At 44.4% G+C, this 21,760-nt stretch overlaps 2 long non-coding RNA genes across 3 annotated transcripts in view; one reads left to right on the top strand and one right to left on the bottom strand.

Annotated features, from left to right (window-relative positions):
- Positions 1–18,494: 18,494 nt before the first annotated feature.
- Positions 18,495–21,129, bottom strand: LOC132247699 (uncharacterized). Its single transcript, XR_009459010.1, has 2 exons — positions 20,938–21,129; positions 18,495–19,391 (listed from the first exon to the last, which is right to left on the bottom strand). It is a non-coding gene; the product is annotated as an uncharacterized LOC132247699 (long non-coding RNA).
- LOC132247698 (uncharacterized) overlaps positions 20,454–21,760 on the top strand; it is a 66,058-nt gene continuing 64,751 nt past the window's right edge. The window contains exons 1-2 of one of the 2 annotated variants that reach the window (XR_009459006.1): positions 20,454–20,528; positions 21,148–21,325. This is a non-coding gene — a long non-coding RNA (uncharacterized LOC132247698). The other variant, XR_009459007.1, reaches the window with a different exon arrangement.

Raw genomic sequence — 21,760 nt, 5'->3', positions numbered from 1 at the left:
ATGCTTTAACTGCATATGAAGGGATAAACTTATCAGCAAGTTCCATGCTCTAAATTGCCAACTAATGGAAGATATCAGCCCTAGCTTTTGTTAATATTTTTGATAATGATTTGGAGAGTGGAGAAATAGCACAGCCATTAAACTTTCAGGTGTGACAGTCACTGCAGTTTACTAGATTATTCAGAGCTTTTGGAAGCTTTTCTTAGACTGACACTCATCATAATGTCATTTTTTTTTCCTGGAGAAAACATCTGTCATTATTTGGGCCACATCCCCCATTGTTTGTCTTTCTTATGACATGCCCCTTGGGAAAGTCTATTGTGTAAGTGGTAAAAGACAGCCACAGGAAGGTCCATGTCAAGAAGCTTCTAAGAATAAAGATAACATGTAGAATTTGGCAGTTCTCTTATATTAACATTATGAGACACAACTTTAAATTTTGTTTCAAGGTGTAGCGGAGTCTTAGAAGATACTTAGTCATTCATCATTTTTTATATTCCTCCTTGTTTACACTTTTGCTACAATGCCAATTAAACTATCTTGGACTTTATAAAATAGGCAGGAACTGGCTCCCTTCAACTCCCTCTTTGCCTTTCCAAGAACTGCTGCTACCACAGCAAGTGTAATTAACTTAAACTGAGGAATGCTGTGAAAAACAGTGAGAATAAAAAGTTAATCAAAACAAGAACATAACATGAGGACCACAGAGAATTTAGAAATATAGGTAGGCAATAACATCTTTAATTACACAGTACAATTGAGCTGACAAGGCAACAAGGTAATGTAGTAATGTAATTCTTTCCTGAATTTGAAATATCATCTATAGTATCATACTGGTTGCTTAGAGTGTAAAGGATCTTACAGTTTTAGATGTCTGTAAAATGTCAGTGATACTTTTTGTACTCTATAGGTAAGTGAATAATAATTATGGAAATTAGTCTCATCCCACAGCATGGCAGATGATTGATGCTTATACTCTAAATGCTTCTCTTCCAGGTACCTCAGCACCAAACTAGAAGAGCATTGTAAAAGAAAAAGATTTAAGTAATCAGTAGGATTTATTTATGGAAAGAGCTAATAGATAATTAGGGCTGTGTGAAGCTTTGGTCCCTAATTCAATTTGGTGGAGATTTGGTCCCTTTGGTGGTCGAATCTCTGAATCTGAATTGAATCAGAGGACCCTTTAATCTCTCCGAATCTACATATGCCTAGGTAGCAGGGGCTTATGAATATTGCGATGCTGGGGCACATGGAGTGTTCCACAGAAGTGTGGGGGGCTCCCCAGTGTGCTTGGCAGCAGACCCGGAAGTGGACCAGAAGCACTTCTGGTCCATTTCTGGGTCCTCTGAGGAGCATGCAAGGGGGCCTCCCACTTCCCCTCAGCTCAGTGACTGGTACTTCCTGGGTTTGGGGGGGCACCCAGGGCCGCCCTGCAGCTGATCACTGAGCCAGGAAGGTGGGGGGGGGGGCAGCATGCTCCCCAGAAGACCTGGAAGTGGACTAGAAGTACTTCTGGTCCATTTCTGGGTTCAGTGCTGAGCATGTGGAGGGCCCCCCCGCACTCCTGTGGGAAGCTCCATCTGCCCCAGCATTGCAGCAATCACAAGCCACATCTGCTACCTTGAGGTACGTAGAAAAAACGTTTAAAGCTGTGCTGGTGTCCGAATCTCTGATTCTCTGAATCAGCATTAAATCTTCAGATTTGGATTCGGCCAAATTGAATCAGGACAGTGATTCGAATCAATGAATCGAATCACCGTCCCTGATTCAGGCCCCATCTGAATCCAAATTGAATAGGGCCCGCTTCGCACACCCCTAATAGATATAGCTTGGTCAAATGGTGGCCAAGGAAAATATATGATAAATATGTATAATCTTTGCCAGCAAAGAGGTGAACCTGTGCTTGATGATCCAAATGGATATTATTGAGAGTGAGTTCAAGGAACAGGCAGGAGGATAGAACTCCTGGGGCATAATTATCCTAGATTCTGTGGCCAGAATCCTGAATCATCTTCAAGTCCATGTAACAGTTATTCAGCCATATATGCACAGTTTGTGATCCTGATCAGTGTTCATCTACATGGTTACTGAGCATTATGCCTGAAATTGTGCCATAGAGAAATGAGAAGGGCTCTCAAGTCGTTTAGCCCAATAGCTGAGCAGTTGGACACTTGCCAAGGAAACAGGAGACCCAGTTTCTAGTTCTCTCTCACCCAGCCTTCCCAGCACAGTGACTTAATCAATGGGTCACAGCTTATGGTGTGTAAGGTGCTCCCACACCTGGTCTACATTCACGTGTATGAACATAGCCTGGGAGTGGTGCATGCAGCTCTTCACCAGGACTGCAACCACAAGGGAAATCAGTGTAAGTAACTTGGGGTGGGGAGAGAGGTGGGCATGACGGGGGGCTAGCATGTCCAAGGGGGGGCTAGCAGGTCTGCAGGGGTTGTTGAGTCGGGGAGGGAGAAGTTGCCTTATCAGGGTGCTAAAAGATAGTCCGGTTAGGGTTTGCGGCGGGGGGTGGGGCATTAAGAATAGTGCAGCCTGGGCTGGGGTGAATGGCTGGGCTTTTCTAGCTCTAGGGATGTTCTATGAACATGTACAGGCATTTGGGAAATCAGGTTAATCCAATCTTGATCTAAGTTCATCTGCCTACAGGAACAAGCTTAATAGGGTGCATCATCTGGTGGGCAATTTGAATCCTCCTTATGCCTGTATGATTAGGTATTTAAATTGACCTAATCTTGGCTAGGTTGATCTAAATGCAACACCTGTATGTGCCATTACATATTACCTAGGCCTCTATCTTGGGAACAAGGTCCCAGGCTGGAAACCAGGGCTTATTCTCTTCTAGTGTGGGCTACCTAGCTGAGCCACACATCCTATGGCATATTTGTTTCATCCTGGCCTGATATATTTCCCTTTCTTAGCTGCCCAGGAGGACTGGAGAGAAATTGGAATATGTATAACTATGGACATATCTAAATAGCAGTTTTGTGGATTTCACAGAAGCTGTGAAATCCAGGGTTGACCATGAAATCCGCAAAACCAAAATCCCTTTATAAAAATAAGTTTTTATTAAGTCTTCCCTTCCTGGGTGGGCCAGCAGTCAAGATAATGGCTGTCCCCTTGTCTCTTCTCCCCTTCCGGGCCTCTGTGCCAAGCAGTGCTGAGGGGCGGGACCTCTCCACCAATCAGCGCTGAGGGGTGGGGCCACAGTGAAATGGCCATGAAATGGGCTCTTCATGTTGGGACAACACTGTGAAAATGGCTTTGCCTCATCACAAGTTAAGTAGGTCCCTGTGTATAATCTCTGGTGATTAGAGCACTAGGCAGGAAGTCAGAGAGACCCAAGTTCAAACTCCTTTCAGGGTAAGGGTGGGGGACTTAAAACCTGGCTCTCTCCCTTTCTGGACTAATGCCTTAACTACTCAGTTATTCAGCGCAGACCACAGAAGGAGGGCCTTTTGTCTCATGTGTTTTGGTAGGTGCAAGTTTGGGACTTGTATTCAGGCATGTGTGTGGATCTATGTACCTGCTCAGCCAGCATGCAGCCAACTGTACATGTTCAGTAGACATATGTGCAATTACACACCTACATGGAGTAGGTTTACAAGCTGTGCATAAATTCCAAAATGGCAGTTAAATGGAAGGGGAACTGCCATTTGGGCATGTAAAGTGAAATAGGATTCTGTCCTGTGAACTAAAACTCCCAGTCAGTGAGTTTAGTCTCAGATGTACTTGTTTTCCTTCCCATATATGACCTGCATTAAATAACTCAAGTTATTTGGTTATCTGTCTCTGATTCATGTACAACAGCATTTACCTGTTATGTGGGGATATTATGAAACCCAATTAATTAACACTTATGCAACAACTTCCATCTGAAGTGCTTTACAAGTGCTAAGTATTATATAATGGGATGAAATTAAGGTCAAAGAGGAGTGATTATTAGGGAAAAATTCCAACAATGAAATCTATTACATTGTGGAATCATGTCCTAGGGGAGGTAATGGAAGATTCATTGCCTGTGTCAATTAAATTGGCGTTGGACAAAGCACCAGAAAATATAATTTACGGAACAATTTTGCATTAGGAAAGGGATAGGTTAGATGACCTAATTTTTATTATTTTATTTGACATGATAACTAAGACCACAAGCTTGTGAACTCATATAATATTTACATAATTTCTCATGTGTTTTTCATGTGCTTAAGGACTTTATGAACAGTGCTGTGGCCTGTGCTCATTTGATGAAATACTTTAATGTATTAAGCACTGGAGATCATTAGCATTCCTGAGGCTATCTGGCATACTTTGTTTATGCAGTGTGGAAATGGGAAATATTTCTTTCAGCCTTTATGAAATATTGGCAGTGTCAGCTCTTATAACCATCAGCCTACCAATTATTTGACAAAATGTGCTGATTATTGAAGTTGCACTGCAATATGTATTGGTGCCAGAATATTATTAGCATGTAGTCTTTACTGCTAGTGGACACACAACACGTCCGGGGTTCTATGGTAGTTACTCAATTCTTTCTATATCCAAGATCCCTGCAGTTTAAGACCAGTCTAATTCTGTTGATTTAAGATGTTCTTACTGACTAGATGACTATCAACACTAGTACCTTCTCCCCCTGACCTGACTAGCTTGTCATTTAACTGATTACCATAGGTTTCTCGAATTCTGGTGCCAGATTTATTATTGCCAGGGTTAGAGGGTTAGATATCTTCCTTTTCCCAGCCTGGTCGCTGCTTCCTAGGAGATATTCATGTGGTGGTTGTTCAGGGTTTCTGTTGCTGTAAAAGACTAAGCTCTATGTAGCAGAATTTTACAGACACATCTAAGTGCTGTACACTGAGGTGGACCATATTACAAACACAAGGCACCCCAGTGGGACATACAGCTACCCACTTCCAGGAATCCAAAAATGCCACAAAGCTATAAATGCCACAAAAGAAAGTTAGAATAGGCCATCTGTGTCATTTGAGTCTCAGTTGCTTTAAAAATGCCCACTTTGGGTGGGCTTTTTAAAGGGTTTTTCATTTAAAAACTGAAATAACCTTTTTAGAAGATGCAGAACACCAGAACGGAGAACACACACTTGGATCATATACATGGTCCTTAGCATTCAATGGGTTGATGTGTTTCACAGTTTCAGAAATATTAAAAATAAAATCAAAGCCACATGTAAACAAACAAGCTGATAATTGTTAGTTTTGAAGTCCCTTGTCAACCTTTCCGAGGGGAGAACTTGAGGGGAGAAACAGAAATGTTTTTTCAAGAGACCTCCTGGTTTTATTATTAGCCAAGCAGAGGGGTGGATAGTTGGAGTAACAAGAACTCCTTAGGAAGCTGTTACTATCATGCTTTTTCACAGCCTGGGCACATCTTGGCTGAATACTGGTTGTATGAGGGACAAAGACCATTCCTCAGCATCTCTCAATCTGTAGCTGCAGCTCCAGAAATACAGTTTTACCGTTCAGTGGCCAAAACAGGGTTAAAATTAACTGTGACCCTGAAGAGTGTATTCCATCCCTCCTTCTGGGAGAAGAGAGAAGCACAACCCATGGCAAACATTACAGGGAGCCATTACACGCTTGCCATTTCATGCTTCATTTCTAGTGCAGAAAATTGGTTTCCCTGCTTCAGATATACATTTCAGTTTTGGAGGCTTGATTTTTGGGGACAACCTGCATGGGTGCATGAGTAAATATGGTATGTAACTATTGTAAAACAGGCATGGCTGTATTAACGCATAGGCAAACTAGTCACATGTCTAGTGAAGAAGGGGCCCAGTTGTGCTTACTTTGCTGCGGCAATGCTGCTGCCATACCACTGCAGTGCTGTGGCTCCTTTTCCCTTCTAGGGCTTGTGATGGGTTCATAGCATACATTTTACTGTGCATCAATGACTTTCGGGGCCAAACTAGGATATACTTTTTAACAATTTGGAATGAAGATCATAGAATAGCCAATATTACTATTATTCTATGGTCAGTGTGCTTTCTTAGAAAAGATAGCTGAGGGCAAGTCTTTACTTAGATTGTGTAGGCCACTGAGTCAATTTTTATGTTTTCGATAGCTTTCCATTTAGGACCAGGAATAGCCGTGGAAGTGAACCAACAGGTTTTAAAGGTGCTAACTTATAGAGAGCACATTTATTTGTCAGAATACACACAGAGTGAATGTAGAGTTAGTTATCACAAGAGTTACAGCACTGGCATTTCAAAGTAACTACTGTTAACTCTGCACATCCTTCCAAGTGGATGTGGCCATCTTAGATTCCTCTGATGCGCTGGATTGTACCTGTAAGTTTCTGAGTGTTGTGGTCTGGTTTTTGCTTCTTGCTTGCTCCAGAATAAAAGTGATCTATGCCTTTTATTGGCTGATTGTTTTCCCTTTAGCACTGGCTAGTGAACTTAAGGTATTGCACCTGCCTCTAACCTGTATGGGGAAGGAGCAGCATCCCAGATCCTTTGCCTCTTAACCTCACACTTAATATTCTCATCACACAAAGCTGGTGGCTTTTTTGAGTTGTGCTTGGCTCCTCTCCTTCCTTCTCTCTCACATCCAGGCTCCATAAAATTCCAGTATGTATCTCTCTGTTTTTAAAGCAGTCTCAAATTCTCTTTCTTGACTAAAAGGACTTAATTCATGGACTAGTTACCTCTTATCTTGGTCTCTTTGCCCTCCTCTCCTATGACTGACTGGCTTCCAGTTCCCAATCAAATCAACATGCAGCTGGCAAGATTGTTCCCATCTCCCCCTCATTCTGACCTCGGTGCCCTTTTCCTTGAATCTCTGCATTGGCTCTTCTTCAGCCTCCATTTCAAACTTCTCTATCCTAGTGTTTTGTGCAGCATTTTCTCTCTCTCTCTTCTTCACCCCCAGCCCACCATCTCCAATTGTCTCTTCTTACTACTCCAGTCTCTCCTTCATATGCTCTAACTTCCCTCCTCATTGACTAGGCTGTCTCCTTTGATCAGTTCAGACTGGGCGCAGACAGAAGTTACATTTGTTGCATGGTTGGCCCCTTGAAAGTGCTCTACAGCTGTGCCATGACAACCGTAGAGCACTTTTAAAATAGCATGACGAATTAACCCTCATCAAATGAGGGATCAGATGAAGGTGCTCCACTTTGGAATACTTTAGGGAACTTGTGTTCCCTGGAGTTAATCTGTCATGCAACCAGGACTGGGCTGATGCAGCTCAGCCCTGCCCTGGGGCTATTTGCAGGAATAGAGAAGGGAGAGGGGTGGTGGAGCGAGCTGCAAGCTACAGGCTGGGGTTTGCCCAGCCTGAGCTTGAGGATGGTGGTGGGTGGGTTAGAGCTCCCCTGCCTCATGGCCCCCTCAACTCCTTCCTCCAGCTCAGGCAGGGCAAACTCCAGCCCACAGCTTCCTCCCCTCTCCTTCCCTTCCTGCAGACCGCATCAGAGCTGGGAAGGGAGACGGGGCTAGAAGAGAGGGATGGCTCCTCTGCTACAGGCAGGCTCCTACAGGCAAGCTCGATCCCACCTCCTGTTTGCCTGTTGGTTCAAGAGGAGGCACTGTAACTCATGGTACACTTAGAATAATCTCCATTATAAGGTAGACCAAGCTGTTTCCAGCTTTTTAACTTGCATCCATTGCCATAGCATCTGAACACCTATCTTTTCCTAGGAGAAACAATCACCAACCTAGCTAACATTAATTCCATGATGCACCTAAAATCTAAAAGTTAGTTAGATCTCTTTGAATATATTTCCACTATATCCCTAGCACTCTCAAGGGAGGAGAATGTGCCCCACTCATCTTCTTCCGCTCATACACTCCAAACCTGGCATGTGGCAGTGAACCTGTTTAGGGGTAACTACCCCATGGCTGCTCTCAGACATGCTGGGGGAAAAGGTCTAAAGGACACAAGGGCAGCCCTGGAGTATATCCCCTGACACATTTCTGTATTTTCTATGTGCAAGAGAGTGCAGGTAGGCAGGGTCTGCTCAGCCACATTCCTGCCTGAGCTCCCCAGAGACAAAGCGTAGAAGTACTATCTGTACATTCTGTCTTATCAGGCATCTTTTTTTTGGCTTATGGCTCATTTTGGCCTAATATTTGGTTCTCAAGGAAAAAGTCACAGAGTTTACTACTGCAGTGTACCCGTGTACTTATGGTAATATACAACTGAGAAATAAAACAAATGGCTGAATAGTTTATAACAAATGTGATTCTTGTATTCTGTATTTGGGAATAAGCTCCTTAAGCCTCTGGTTCTTGCATTGAGATCAGTATAATTATTATGGTTTCTTGTAATTTTCACATAATTACTTAAAATGCTTTAGGGTTATACAAGAATTCTGGTGAATCCTCATTAAATAGAATAACTAACTACAAAGTGTTCATTAATATATTGGTGTGGAGGGGACTTGTGATGATTCCCTGCACTGGACTGAATTTGATTGTTTATGAGTATGTTAAAAGCTCAGGCAATCTCTCAGGGGACCTGCAATGCAATATGAATCCTGTCACTTTTAGGTCTTTGGTTCAGATCAGTAGCTACAGAAAGTCATTACCATTTCATAGCCGTTCATTTACCTACACTATGTGGAATGAGTTGGAGGTCTTAATCTAATTCCTACTGCATCGTTCTGGTGTTCCCCCATCCCCTTCTTCACAGATACCAAAAGCAAATTCCTAGGGTAAAATCCTGCTGATCTTACTGGGAGCTTTTCCAATCGATTTAGTTGGCTCAGGATTGCACTCCCTTTTCTTGGCTTTGAAATCCTTTTGTCTTTTAGCCCTGTCCTTTCTCTGCCAGTGATGGCAAATTTAATATAGCCCATTGATACCTTCTCCCTTAAACATTTTTTTCCCTGGCCCCTCCATATGTCCAGTGAGAAACCCCATTAAAATCTATATAACCGCAACCCTATTCTTTTTTTTTTTTAGTTCATCCTTAAAATCTGTCATGCTTACAGCTTATGCCTCTCTGAAATCAGTAAGACAACCGACAAACTGTGATTTCTGCTTTTCTGTTTAGTTCATTTTGCTGTAACCTCATTGTCCTAGCATCAGCTCCCAACATCTTTATTTCATCCATTTTTGTCTCCTTTGTGACATCTAATATCTTTTGGAGTCAACAGATCCTTTTAGCCACTTTGGATTGCAAGCTTTCTGGGGCAGAGACTATCTTCATTTTTACTTACAGTGGACCCTTGAGTATTGACTGAGATTCCTAGGTACAATTATAAATAAAAATAACAATACATAACAAATGACATTATAATTGATAGCCCCAGTGAAAAAGCTCAATAGGAAATGGATATGGGGCAGAAATACTCACTTGTTCCTCTCTGGAACATGGATGCATGTTAAAATGTCAGTCTAGGGAAGCTTAAACTATTGGTGCTTCGCCTAGCACTGTTCCATGGGTGAATAAACTGAGAGCTTTCAGTCTGCAGGGCTGTCAGTTCACTGTTTTTGATTAATTCTAGCAGTTTAAATAGCAAACAAACAGAGACATATACAAATACATATGCTTTTACATGAACAGAAAAACAAAAGTAAATGGATTATCATTTTGTGCCTCTTTTCTGAAGGAAATGAACAGCATGTTATGAATCTGTGATTCACCTAAACTGGACTAGAAACATTTCTTTTTTTTTACAAGCATGTTAATTGACAGTTGTTGAAAGAGCCCTTTAGTTAATCTTAGCTAAAACAATTGCATATCCAATATGAGTGCTGGAACCAGCAAAAGGAAAGATAGCCAGATTAATCAGGACAAATAGGGGCAGTCTGGGTAAATTGTATGCTAAATTTAGCAGCAAATTCTGCTAGACTGCATGAGCAGCAGTAGGTATAACTACCATACAGCAGGATCAATCAACACAAATGACTTTATAGGGCTCCCAAGGACAACTGATACTTAGCTGTACTGGCTCAATGGCATTTAGTTCAGGTAATCTTGCTTTCCTTTTTCAAACCATGAAATGACATTTTTTTTGTTATAGAAAATAAACATAACATATATTTGTTTTCTATCTTATTTGTGTGGCAGAAAGCTAAGAAAAAGGTACTGAAAAACTATTTAAATATTGTTTCAGGGTTGAGGCTAATAAGATATAACTTATTCTGCAAAGCCTCAATTTTGCATGTGCTTAGCTTTACCCAGTTCAAAAGTTGACTGCAAAGGGCTAGTCCATTCATTAAATTAAATATGTGCACCATTATTGTAGGACAGAAGCCTTGATAAACGGAAAGATATGGCACTAGAGGCATGTTACAGAACATCCTTTGGATCAGGATGTCTGCAAAGAGAGCACTATGTTGACAGAGCTTAAAGATCCCACATAACCCATAAATCCATTGGTGATTTAAGCTACTCAAATATTATCTGGCTAAATGTCTCCTTACTAAGCCATTTGAGATGTAGTTTCTTGACATCATAAATAATTCCATGCAAGGACTAATTTTGCTAGCAATACAAATGTTAATTTTGGTTTGGTCCCCAGTTTCACTACGGAGATATTTAAAGAAACAATTGGTATTGAAGCCATTAAGTAATAATGACTGTACTATAAGTTTAACACTCTTGTGGGAGGAATCATAATGAAAATGAGCACTCTAATAATATTACAGAAGTTTATTATAAGGAGAAGGGCTGGCAGGTCAGAGAAAAGAAAAATACACACTAAAGATTATGTTTATTGTGGCTTCAAATATAGCATTCTACCCAATGGCTCAGGCAGTTTTCTCTGAATGAAAGCTGTTGGAAGACTCTAAACTGAAAAATCAAAGAAGCCCTCTTATTCTTCTTTTATTAGTAAGCTTTAGACAAATGGATCGAGCTTCTGACTCTTATTTTTCTTGATGGCAATTGTAACTTGGCTAAGTTTAAAAATGCATGTTATGCATTTCTTCTGATATGCACATCTTCATGTTGTTCGGGATGAATTCCCCCAGCATGATCACCTTGCACTTACATATTATTCAAGCCTAATAGTTTCATCGAAACTTTATGGCCAATCAGGATAGAATCAACCTATTGATAGGAATGGACAACAGGATGCCACAATGTGCTTGTATTATGGTTGATGTGAAAAACCTTTACACTTAATTTTGGTTCAGTTGTAAAATGTAGAGGTCTTTTTCTTTATTGATGTCAGCACACAAACAATATATCAGTTAACTCGGAAACATAGAATAAAGTTTATTAATAATTTCAGATGGGCAAACATAATTTATAACATTCCATTCAAATTTAATTCTCTCTACAAGCGTCCCCGGGGTTCAGAGGCTCTCGGAGGCTTTGCTTAGAAAATAGGCTCGCAACAATTCAATAAAGGCATAAAGGATAAAAACAAATTCCTTGGAATTCCTTGCCTATATCATGAAATTTTACCTAGTACACTACTAACTCATTTAAAATACTTGGGAAAGAGGATGTGTAGTTTTGCGGTCTTTGAACAAGTCTAGGAATTAAGACAATGTTCTAGTTTTGACTCTACTGTTGCTTCAGCTTTTACTTTTCCCCTTAGGGGGTAATGAAGATTTTGTGAGGTGCATTCTGTTTTCTGCATAGCCACTGTAACTTTGGGTCTCTAAACTGAGATTAAGGTACTCAGGAAGGTTCCTGTGTGCTGTGGAATTTCATAATGAAATTTCTGCACACGGAAGAGCTGCAGAACACATATGTGAATGAATATATGGGCATGTACAGACGAGTGTGCATGTGTAGAGTTACCTATTTCCCATAGTACAAAAGGCAGCAGCACATATTTGTGCCACAGCTTTTTCTTCCAGGGTACGCCCCTGTATGCATTCTTCAGCGCTTGGCAAATTGATCTGGGTGGGGTAGGGGAGGCTGGGGCCAGCACTTGTTCTGGCCTCAGCAGCCTTATCTGGGGTCCTGGGAGCTTCCTGGGGCAGCAGCAATGCTGGTCTGGCTTTGGAGCCTGGCCTGCAGCCAGTGTGTGGCTCTGGCCAGCCAGGCTGTTTCTGGCAGCTCATACTGCTGCTGTGTGCGCTCCTCTACTTTTCTTAGCAGGATTTTTTTTGACTCGGGGATCTCCTGGTATCAAACTTTAGTGCCACACTGAAAATTAGTGTGGCAGACTTACTGATACAGCCTGATATGCCTGGGCTTGGAGAATCTTTGTTGTGATTGGTGGAGCACATCCACCAATCAGGTAACTGGTGGGGAGGGGCTTGCCCCACCCCTGCCTGGTAGTGTGTGTGGGGGGAGTCCAGAGTCCCAGACCTGGTTGTAATCTGTACTTTGCAGGTCTGATAGCACTCTGGCTCTGGGCCAGGCAGTTGGTGCTGACAACGTGGCATGGAGTGGTCTGAGAGGCATCAGGACTTTGGGAACTGATTGCAGCGGGTCGGGTCTTGGTCCCCTGGCACAGAGCCAACAACCTGCAAGGAGAGTCTGGGAGTGGTCTGAGCCCTGGTGTTGTACGAGGCAACCCAGGCCTCCAACCCTTAGCAGAAAGAAATAGGGCTGTGCGAAACGGCACTGTTCCGTTTTGACCTTTTGATGGAACAGTGTTATGTTTTGGGTTTTGTTTAATTTAAAAACCTCTGTTCTGTTTAATTTCTTAGAAACTTTCACTGTTTCCTCGCTATTTCAACGTTTTGACCATAGGCTATAATGTGGAAGTACAAAACTGCCTGTAATCTTGTCTTTTCTTGCCTGGTTTAGAAAAAACTTCCAAGAACAGTAGATACTTCTGAGGCCATGAAGTCTTCCAAGTTTCAAGGACATAGGTGCAGGGGTTTCTGAAAAACTGCACCTTGAAGTCTTGAAAGCAAAACTCATGTTACTTGTAAGTGTGAAGGCACAGGGAGGTGAAAACTGTAAGAATGGTAGCCCCTGCTGAGGCCAGAAAGCTTGCCAAGTTTCAAGGAGATAGGTGCAGAGGTTTCTGGGAAACTGTGCCTCAGGCTGCTGATAAGCAAAACTTGTGACATGGGTGAGACTGTGTGTGTCTTAAGGCGCAGCAGGGTGAAAACTGCAGGCATGCTAGCTTCTGCTGAGGCCACGAAGCCTGCCAGCTTTCAAGGAGATAGGTACAGGGGTTTCTGGGAAACTGCACCTCAAGCTGCAGGTTGCCCAGTAGACCAAGGGGTCGCACAGCAGTGGGTTCACGTCCTCAGCAAGATAGACAGCCACCAAGGCCTGAGTGCTACCTGCTTGATGGTGGGGTCTGGTGCCTCTGGACCCCACCATGGAAGCCATGCCCTTGGTTCACATTGGCAGTGCCTGTAGTGAAGGAGGCAACTGGTTGGTGGATGGCATGCTGTCATGGGACAATGGATCCGCCTCTTTCATGTCCTCCCACCTCTGCCGTTCTGCCTCCCTGACTCTCTTCACCAGCAACTCCATCCACTGATTCAGGGTTTGGCTGCTGCATATGCTGCCCTTCACCCTCAGGTCATGCATGGCGGCCAGCACATGGACCGTATTAGAACGTAAGGGATCAAGCTATTTCCTGATGCCCTCCTTCAGCCGTCTCACCAGTGCCTGCACATCTGGTGACAGCAGCTTGCCTCCACCAGGAACATTGATCCCCTGGAAGCTCTCCATTTGGCTCAGAAGTTCCTTCACTATGGGGACCACCTAGCTAAGGAGGTTATCGCCAGTGCTGAGGGCCTCAGTGGCCTTGAAAAGGGCTTGAGGATCACCAGGATTTGGGAGATGGTATCCCACTCAGCTCTGTTAGGAGGCCACTGATCCCAATCTCCCAGAGCAAGGCCATGGCATGAATGACCTTTTTTTGCTCCACCAGCTTCTCTAGCATCAGGTATGTGGAGTTCCACTGAGTCTCCACATCCTACAACATTTTGTGCTGTGGGATGTTTAGCTCTGGTTGTTTGTCCTGCAGCATCTTGCCCCCCTTGATGCTCTGGTGGAAGTAGCCCACCACATTCCTGCATTTGGAAATAAGCTTGCTGGTGGTGCTGGTGCCATCCCTGGCAGCCCTGTCCCCCTCCAAGGTGTCCATGACACCAAGGTGGAACTTGTGTGCCACACAGTGGATGCCAACAAAGTTGGCATCACGGACCTCCTTGACCATATTGGCCCTATTGTCAGTGATCATGAGCCCGTGGGTGAGCTCACCCTGATCAATGAGCCACCCCTGCATGAAGCAGTTCATGGCCCCTATGATCTTGGTTGCTGTGTGGAACTCATCCATCACCTTGGCTTGAAGGAGAGCCCACGGATAGCCTGACTGGTCACACCAGTGCCCTGTGAGGGAGAGGTAGGTGTGATTTCCACCGTGGCTGATCCAGATGTCCGAGGTGAAGTGTAAGGCCACCTGTGCACCTGCCTTGTGCACATCCTTCCTCAAGTACTCCCTGTATGCCTCATAAGGGGAGGGCACCACTGTTCTGCTGAAGGTGGTGCATGCAGGCACTTATTAAGATGGACCTATGAGCTCTATGAGCTGCCTGAACCCTGGCTGCTCAACTAAGGAGAAGGGCTGGCCATTGACAGCAAGCATCTCCCCAGTGCTCTGGGTGATCTTGCTTACCTTTGAAATGCACCCCACTTTCTGTCCACCTTTTCCCCACTGTTCCAGGGTGGCCTGCCTCTGCTTTGGGGGAATGTGGGCTTTGGAGTGAGAGGGGGACTTCTTTGTGGGCACACTCCCACTGGTGCCAGGCTGAGGAGGAGCAAGGGCAAGGGGGTAGTGCCTGCAGAGATGCATCAGCATCCCTGTGTTGCTCATGTGTTTTGTTCCCTTGTCCTGGCTGGTTTTGGTTTGGCAGTGCAGACAGATAGTGTATGTGGGTACATCTGCCAGCTCAAAATGATCCCAAAGCACGCTACCCACTCACTTCTGGGGTGTGGGTGCATGTGTGGATGCTGCACTTTCCCCCTCAGCAAGCAGATGCACAGCAACAGAAGAGCTGACTCAGATGAGCCGCTTGCCTCCACAACATCTACCTTGATCTCCTCCAAAGTGCATTTTGGGGAAGGAGACCTGGCTTTAGGAGAAACTTGAGGAGTGTGGAGCACATATTCAGCTGATTCCCCCTCCTTCCCCAGAATTTCCACTGAGATCCAGCTCCAGCTCTTTCTCTGGCACTGGAAGGCTCAACATGGGATGTGAAATGGGGGTGGAGGAGACTGTCATGCTGGTGCCAGTGCTGCTGCTTGTTGTTGTCAAGGTGGTGGTGGTGGGTGGTTATGGCTGGTGCTCGTGGAAGGGGTGCAGACTCAGGCACAGGCAGTGGCACTGTTACTGCTCCCCTTTCTTTGCTGCTTGTGGAAGTCTCATCCCTGCTAGCTGGAGGAAAGAGGCTGCGTCTCAGTTGGGTCAGAGGGAACTTACACCTTTCCCTCTACCCCGACTTCCGCCCCTCCCTGAAGGCTTGCCACCACCTGCCTTTCCACCATGCTTCATGGTGTGTTTCATAATGCCTTGCTTTTATACAAATGTATAAATTTATCCTTGCTCCTATATAAATGTGATAATGTATATGTGCTGCAAGGTATAAATGTATTAACTATAAATATATTTCTCTTTCTATATAAATTACTTTCTGGTTCCCTGTAGGCAAGCCCAGCTTCAGCTTCAAAACTTGAAATGTTTTGAAACATTTGAAACATTTTGACTGCTCTCATTTTATTTCAAGGCTGTTTTGAAGCCCTTTGTTTCAATTCAGTTTTGCTGTTTTGAACTCAAAATGAGTCAAAACAGCGTTGAAACAAAACAGATAGTGAAATTTTGCACAGCCCTAGAAAGCAAAGCTCCTGGGAGCATGTTACAATGCTTGAGCCTCCAAGTGGGCGACCAGCCCAGAAGAAGTCAGAGGCCCAGGAGGTTCCTGCAAGAGTGGAGCAACACATGAGAGGGGCCAAGGACCACTCAGTTGGGACCCCAGAGTTGTGAGTTGCTGGGGAAAGGGATTCCCACAGGGGAGGGAAAATTCCATCTGGCTAGTAAGGGGCTCCTGGAAGGGAGGTCCCAGGGGGAGAGGGCCTCCTCTGAGTTTACAGGCTTCATTGGAGGTTTGTGGAAGGCCCAAGGGCATTAGGGTTTTCCCCTCCCACTAGTCACTGAAGAGCAGCCAAGGGCTGAGGAACAGCCTGGGCTTTGGGGACTTTTGAAGAGTCAAGTTTATTTTTGATGTTTATGTGCCTTATATTTTGTGAGGGGGTGCCTCACATTTTGTAATACAGTGTGTTATATTTTGTGTATTTTTATAGTTGTATATTGGTAGTTTAACAGAGTCTATAACCCTGCCTATGGGCGGGGGGAGGGGAGGGAGAGGGATCCACTGGGACCCCTTGGTATTACTTACCTGTGTTTACCTGTCACTCATCTGAAACCCCAGTGGTGGTAGCCTGTTACAGAGAATAAGGTTTATAGTTCTATATCTGAATATATACTTATATATACATGTGTACATATGTTTATATTTATGTTTATCTGTTACCCACTTATGTAAATAATAATAAGCTTGTATATAGTTAAGTTCCATTTTGTCCTGGTCTGGCTCCTTTGGGACAGAGGGAAACTGAGTAGTCTGCAGTTTCATCCACAGTACACCTGTCAGATAACTATCCCCTTCAGTTGGGCAACATTAGTAGCATGGAGAAAAGGTGTACATGCGCCATGTGTGGCTTGCAGCACCTCAAACAGCTTTGAGCCCTGCAAACCACAGGTGTGTGCTCATTTGGATGTACCCTAATAATCTCTGGATGTATCCTAACAGAATACATCTCACAAATATGTGACACTGTTTTTTGTGCCAGGAGAAACGCATGCCCCTGCACATGCTCACTCATCCGGATGTGCCCTTAATAGGCATTTAAAAGTTCTATTAAAGTCCATAGAGAACTTATGTTTACAAATCTAAATGGCTATTCCAATTTTGCTGAAACTTTAGAAAAATACCAATTTGGGAATCCAGCTGTACATCTAGAAAACTCAGTCTCTAAATTAATTTCCTTTATTTAAGTATGGATAACTGGAAACAGACCAATTAACATAACATTTATTTCAGAGCTTCCTTCTCTACAAACTTTATTTCTTGGGTTTAAACAAGGGTCCTAAAAATGTTTATGCATTTAAAAGTGATACTTAGTATATATGAATGTTAAATTATATATTTATTGTTACTTTAGCTGGAATTGTATGCAGTAACTTTATATTGACTGCCAGTGCATTTTGTTATTGCAATCTGCATGGTGTGTTATTTAATAAACTGCAAAAATACAGGGACTTTAAAAAAAGATAGGTCAATACTAGGGCTGTGTGAAATTTCACCGGCTGTTTCGTTTTGATGCTGTTTCGACTAATTTTGAGATCGAAAAAGCAAAATCAAAACAAAAATGAAGGGCTTCAAAACAGCCTCAAAATGAAACAAGGGCAGTCAAAACGTTTTGAAAGTTTCAAAACATTTCAAGTTTCAAAGCTCAAGCTGGCCTTGCCTGCAGGGAAATAGAAAGTACGGAGAGGGAGAGGGAAGAGGGGCAAAGAGGGGGGAAGGAGCGCTCTCATATTGACTGTGTAGCTGGCCAGTGACTGTCATCCTTTCTCTGAGGTCCCTTCCAATTCTAATGCTCTGGGGGAGGGATGGAAAAGACATAGTCACATTTGTCATGAGTTTTGCTTGTCAGCAGCCTGAGGTGCAGTTTCCCAGAAACCCCTGCATCTATCTCCGTGAAACCTGGCAGGCTACCAGGGGCTACCATGCCTGCAGTTTTCACCCAGCTATGCCTTAACACACATACGTGACACAAGTTTTGCTTGTCAGCAGCTTAAGGTGCAGTTTCCCAGAAACCCCTGCACCTATCTCCTTGAAACTTGGGAGGCTTCGTGGCCTCAGCAGGGGCTACCATCCCTGCAGTTTTCACCCCACTGTGGCTTAACACACACGTGACATGAGTTTTGCTTTCAAGACTTTGAGGTACAGTTTCCCAGAAACCCCTACACCTATCTCATTGAAACTTGGCAGGCTTCATGCCCTGAATAGGGGCTACCATTCCTGGAAGTTTCATCCACAGCAGGCATGAGATGACAAAATTACAGGCAGTTTTGTGCTTCCCCATTATACCCTATGGGCAAAACATCAAAACAGCATTGAAACAGTGAAACAGTTTTGACAAAATGAAATGGAACAGTGGTTTCAAAATGAAACAAAACATCGAAATGAAAGTAAGAATGAAATGGAATGAGATTGAAATGAAATAAGAATGAAATTCCAATGTTTGTCCTTGGAATTCACAGGTTTCAGATAAAGGATTTATTATTAATCAAGTTCAAAATAGGAACACAATTCATGGATTGTTACTATCTAGTACATACAACATAGAATTTCACAAATGAATTACTGAATGATCAACACACATGATGGCAGACATAGCAGGGAGAGGTAGTTGGCCATGTTAACCTGAAGTGATTCATAAGGCAGGGTAGATATGCACTTTTATAGCCGAACTAAATAATATATATATAGAGAGAGAGAGAGAGAGGGAGGGAGGGAGGGAGGGAGAGGGAGAGAGAGAGAGAGAGAGCAAAAACTTTTTTGAACCCAATTTCACTTCATCAGATGTTGTGAAAGGACATGAAGGAAGCAGGGTAAGAAGAAAAGGGAGAAATTAGAATACAAAAGACAAGGGAGGATGGGGAGAGAGAGAGCGAGAGATGGGGGCAGGGGATGGTGCTAGGAGAGAAAAGCAATCTAGTAGTAAACCCATGGTAATCCAGGTAATGACATAAGCATGAGTGACTGGTGCCTCCTGAATCTGGGGGGACACCCGCAGAAGCCACCAATGGCGGTGGCCCTGTTGGGGGTGGGGCACCAACCCTACCAACAGCATCAGTGTTGGCCATCAGAGTGGGCAACAGACCCATCGGTGGGGGGGGCACATGCACCCCCATGCACCCCCTACCAGTCATCTATGGAGATAAGAATCCATAGTCCCTGTTTAAACCATACTTAACACAATCCAGTTTGTGGATGAATTCTTGATCTGCAATTTCCTGTTGAAGCTGATTTTTAATACCACCCGGTCTCTGAGGACAGCAATCCTGAGGTCAGTGATTTTGTGTTCAGGGAATTGAAATGTTTTGCCACAGGCTTTTGTGGGGTTTTCTTCAAGCTGATGTCAGATCAGTGTCTGCTTGTTGTATACAGCAGAGGGGCATTGTAAGCAGATGATGACATGTATGACATTGGTAGAATTACAGAAAAATGAACCTTGGGTGTTGTACTCTTTGTTATTAGGTCCAGTGATTGGGTGGTCTTTATTGATGTGGGGCAACAGGAGGCATTTGGATTCATTGAAGGGTTGGTGAAGGTGGAAGTTCTTCAGTTTGTTTGAGAGATGCTGTTTGAGGTTGGGTGGTTGCCTGTCAGCCAGGACATGTTTGTCCCCAATGAGTACCTTAAGACAGTAGCAGAAACATGAATTGTATCATCAAGTGCTTCTAAGTTTACTGAAATAGATCCACTCTGGTTCATTATTAATAGGCCACTGTATGAATGTTTTGTGATTACATCTTTTTATCTGTAGTTTTATTTCTGGGATAGTTTGTTTGGTAGATATTAAAATACTTATTACAACATTTAATATGAATTTTGGGCCCTTTTGCTACAAGGTGTCCAATGTTCCCTACAAGGTAGTTGCCATCAGCTAGGAAGGACATTAGATCTTTCTTAAAGGTCTGGTTACAAAGTCATATGTACTTTTCTTGAGTGCAGGGGCATTTGATCTTCTCACAAGTCACCCAAGGCACACAATTCTATAAATACTTAATTGTCCTTTATTGCTTATACACAGACTTGGGGATTGTATGGCTTAGATTTCCTGTAATAATGCTGGAACAAAAAATACTTCTTCACACCTGACATACTATCTAAATCTGTGGAAGTAAAATATATTCTGGAGGGGCAACACTTTCAAAAGTGTACACTGATTTTCCAATGCCCAACTTGTGAAATCTATGGTGTTATGACTATGATGCTCTTAAAACACCATCTGATAGGAGCCTGAAGGTTTGACTAGTTCCTGGGGTATGTGGGGTTTTTGTAGGCTTCCCCTCTATCCCCCTAACGGCTTGTTGTGTATGGAGCTGTTTTAGCTAACTGAGGGGTGGAACAAGGATAGGCATCCTTATAAAAGGCTGCTCCTTGTGAACAGAGAGGGAATTTGACTAGGGAGCTCACCTTAGGAGGGAACCAGGGAGCAGGAGACTGTGAGCACGTCCACACATGCAGGCACCTGCACTTGGAGCAGCTCAAATAGAAGTGGTGTAAATTTGAGGCGGGGTTTTTTGCCTCAGCACATGTGCCTGGACATGCACTTTTGTGTGGGGCAAATTGTGCAACTTGTGGCAAAATAACCCTGCCTGGCTCCTCCCAGATCTGCAGCCAGGGGGAGCGAGAGGCTGGGGCTAGCTCCTGTGTGGGCCCCAGCAGTACAAAAAGCTGCCCTGGCAAGTAGCTCAGGGCTACGTGCTCTCAGGAGATTCTGGGGGAGGAGCTTCTTGGAGGACGTTGGCCATGCCCCTTCCAGTCCCAGGTTGTTGCTGTTGCTGTCTCAGGAGTTTCTGGGGAGAAGATGGCCAGGCTTTCTGCCTCTGGCTACTGGTAGCTGCTGGCTTGCTCTCAGAACTTTTGGGAATATGTTGGCTGCACCCCTTCCTGCGTTGGGCTGCTGCTGGTATTGCTGTCCCCCCACGGGGGAAGTCCTCTGCTGCATGCCACTGCCCACTGGGGGAGGGGCCCACCGTACTGCACTGCACCCCAGCTTCTGCACCCCTGTTCTGGCCTGCTACCCAGCCCACCACCAAGCTACAGTCAGGGGAAAACCTGGGGAGGGAGCCTGCACTGCCTGTGGGCCCCTTCTCCACCATCACTGCCAGAGCCTAAAGGTGCCTTTGTCAGGCCCTGCCCTGCCCTGCCCTGCCCTGCCCTGCCCTTCACCTTACCTTCATGTTCACCTCCATTTTCACCTGAAGTACACCTTGAGTGGCTGAACTGAATGGCTGCTATCACCACTACTACTGCTGCTGTTGCTGCTGCTACTGCCCCTCTCAGGAGAGAGGGAGATTCCCTGCTGCACTACCTTGCATCACTCAACATCACACCTGCACTGGATTACTCCCTAATTGACTGATTTCTCCTGCACTCCCCCACAGCTGCCTCACTGCATCTGATCCTGCCTTGTTTTACTGCCTGTTGCTCTGCTGCTGAGTGCCTGACTGGAGGCCTGAGGGGTTCCTAGACTGATCTTCAACAAACAAAGCCCCTCCATCGCTCCAGCCATCTTCTACATCTGCCTCAGCAGCCTTCCCTGTGCGTTTTTGCCCTTGTGTGGTAAGTCCTGTGGTCCACTCCTCCTGCCCTGGTGTTTGTTTTGTGGCAGAGTAAGCCAGCTCAATTCTCCGCAGCTCTTGTGTGTGTTTCCCCCTCCCTCACATTCCCTAAGCATAGCCCTCTCAGTCTTCCTCCTGTGAGGCTTTAGCTTAGTGAGCTTCGGCCCCTCCCCCACCCCATTTTCCCCACAACCCCAGCCTGCCCCTATTAGATTCACCAGCCCTATTTTGTATATTTTGGTTTTCTTTATTGTTTTCCCCTCCCACATGTGAAGCAATGGCAGGGCAGGAAACTTCTGGGGGGGCAGATGCCCCCCCAGAGATTCCTGTAGTCCCCACTAGGGGGGCAGATCCCAGCCAACCCCCCAAGGGGATGCATGCCCCTAAAGCCCCCACCCTGGAGGCAGAGTCCAGCAAACAACCTCTGGGGGTAGAG

This window comes from Alligator mississippiensis, chromosome 1 (assembly GCF_030867095.1).
Source record: "Alligator mississippiensis isolate rAllMis1 chromosome 1, rAllMis1, whole genome shotgun sequence".
Taxonomy (NCBI): domain Eukaryota; kingdom Metazoa; phylum Chordata; order Crocodylia; family Alligatoridae; genus Alligator; species Alligator mississippiensis.
Note: the sequence above shows the minus strand (reverse complement) of the source record. Positions and strands in the feature narration are given on the sequence as shown.